The sequence below is a fragment of the Dipodomys ordii genome, unplaced genomic scaffold (genome assembly GCF_000151885.1).
Source record: "Dipodomys ordii isolate 6190 unplaced genomic scaffold, Dord_2.0 Scaffold11, whole genome shotgun sequence".
NCBI lineage: Eukaryota > Metazoa > Chordata > Mammalia > Rodentia > Heteromyidae > Dipodomys > Dipodomys ordii.
The window spans coordinates 12,979,037-12,981,896 of NW_012267227.1; positions in this window are offsets into that span (position 1 = coordinate 12,979,037).

Genomic DNA, 2,860 nt, shown 5'->3' on the forward strand with positions numbered 1-2,860 from the left:
ACCACTTGAGCCACAGCACCACTTCCGGCTTTTTCTTTTTGCTTATGTGGTGCTGAGGAATCGAACCCAGGGCCTTGAGCATGCAAGGCAAGCGCTCTACCACTGAGCCACCTTCCCAGCCCCTTCTGTAAAATTTCTAAGGGCCATATATCCTTTCTTAGTACTCTGGGCTAAAACAGCACTTCTTGAAATTTATTGTGCTTATTGATTCCCATGTGATCTTGTGAAAAGGCAGATTCTGATACAGCAGGTATGAGGCTGGGTTTCAGGTTCAGATTCATCATTTTTTATTCTTTTTTGTTTTATTGGTGGTGGGGCTTGAACTCTTGGCCTAGGTGCTGTCCCTGAGCTCTTCAGCTTAAGGCAAGTGCTCTACCAATTGAGCTACAGACCCCCTTCCTAGATTCATCATTTCTAACAGCATCCTCAGTGATGCCAGAAATTGCTAGTCTTAGGACAACATTTCCTCAAGCAAAGTTCTGGAGAGACTGTGTTCTGGCAGTGCAATTACAAAGTGTGAGAGAGAAGGTGATATTCATCCACATGTATTTCTAGACTGTTGCAAGAAAAATGTATTCAAATCAGTCCAGAAGTTATTTCTGTAAACATTGTGATTGCATAGAAGTAACCAACGATTTTATGAATTTATTTGATTTTGACATTGCCTAGATCCATGATACAGTTGACTCCACTCAATCTCCATACTATGGTCTGCAGCCATCCATTTTCTTTGTAGCTCAAGGGAACAGAACCAAATTACACGAATTTGCTATTGGCAGATGGGCCCCATTCCTAGAGTTTTTCATTATAGTTGGGTAGTTTGATTTGTCTTTTTATGACATCAAATACAGAGCATGGTAAATGCTCAAGAAATCCAAGATTTTAAATCTAGATGTTACATATCTCTCACCCAGTTTAGAAAACAGGACAGACTTGTTGTTTCATAGATAATTTCTATGAACATTGATCTGTCATACAGCATATGGGTGACATCACACAGACATACACAGGTTTTGAAGGTTTCTCTGCATTACTCTCTGTTTCTTAAAAAATCCATACATATATTATATTGTTTGATGTAGTGCTTCTAGTTAATGCTTTTGAACTGATGCCAAAGAAAGCTTTAACTTTAGATTAGGTTCCTTGGTGTCAGTTAGTGCATGACCTTGACCCTCTTTATATGAAAGGTGGTCATGCTCTCAAAAGTCAGCAAAGTGGCTCAATAAGGAAAAGATAATGGATTAAAAAAATCCATTATGTTCCACTTCCTCTGATAGATGCTTGGATACAAACATAAGTGAGACTTGTTTTTTTGCCCTTGGAAGCAAGGCATTATAAAACAACATGGCCAATTTTACAAAGTCATAGGGGTACAGAAATCAAGACATTGACGTGATGTTTACATTTTGTTTTCCATTTGCCAAATAATTGATGAAGAATTGCAAAAAAGGTAAAACATAGAACACTTGTACTTGTTCTTGCTGAACTCTCATAAAAAGATATGAAATATAACCAGGAACTAAAGCAGTGCATTTTTGCCTATGCTTCTAGATGGTCTATGATCCATTTTAGAGCAATGAAAGCTATTAGGAAAGCAAATGTGAGCAGAATTGTTTAGACCCTCCAGATAGAATTGCCTGTATGATGTTTTGACAAAATTTGTTTATATGCAAATATTCTATCATAGCAATTCTACCTTGATTCATTCACTGTCTACAGCCTGTAGATCAACAGTGTTTTGATCAACAAATCATTTACTATTTCTTCAATTAAGATTTCTAAGGAAACCAGAACCATTAGACAGTCTCTCAAAACTATTTCTTTCAATACCCACTTGTCAATGGAACTTTTACACTCCTCTTCCTTGCTAAAGCAACCCAAGAAACTTAGTGGTTTGTTCTTACATACAGTGAAAATTGGGTAGCTGATTATATTTATCACTTCTCTTAGTTACCAGAGATGTCAGAGTCAAAAACTTTTGTGGGATCTTAAAGCTTTTATAAGTTCGTTCATTTCTATTGCTTTAGGTGCTAAAATTTTTGGTTTCCTTAGATTAGAATACATTAGTTTAATTATCCATGTAACTGTCCTCATTAGAGGTGAAATAAACAAATATCTAAGCATCATTTATTTTGTAGTAATAATGTTAACTATTGCAGGAGTTCATATGATAGTTTTAAAAATTATTTTCAGTAGGTTACTAACATATAGAAATGTACATAACCTAGCTAAGAATGAAGACTAGAGATCTAAATTGTAATGGCTACATGTTAAAATGTTGAGGTGGCAAAGAAAACTGAAATGATTATAGATCAGATTGATCTCCAAACACTTCTCATTTTCTTCCTTGTTTACCCCAGTGTCTCTTATAGGACAAGAACTTTTTGTTATGTTAGAAATGGAGAATGCTGATGAATCGACCTAACTGTCAGATACCTAACTATCAGAAGTAGCAAATATGTCAGCCCCAGTTTAATGAGTATATTCTAGAGAGATGGTGTCTCAATGAAACTGTAAGCAAGTATTTCTCTTAGTAAGTTATTCCAGGATTCTTTACAGAGGAAAATTTTTCTTGCATGATATTGGTTCCAGTTGACTTCTTGCTTTCAAGTTTTGTATACTGGGATCATCTCCTGAAGTTATAAGTAAGATGTCACTATGCAGTCTTCAGAGAAATCTATGTCATGTCTGACTAAAGTTTGATTGTTCTTCCTAAGCTAACATGTCTTAATGAAGTTGTGCCTTTTTATTTGAATGTTACTACTGACTCAAACATTAGATACCATGTATTCCAAATGCAAAAAATTTAATGTGCTAAATGAAAATATAAATTACTTTTGACACAACTACTTTATAAAAT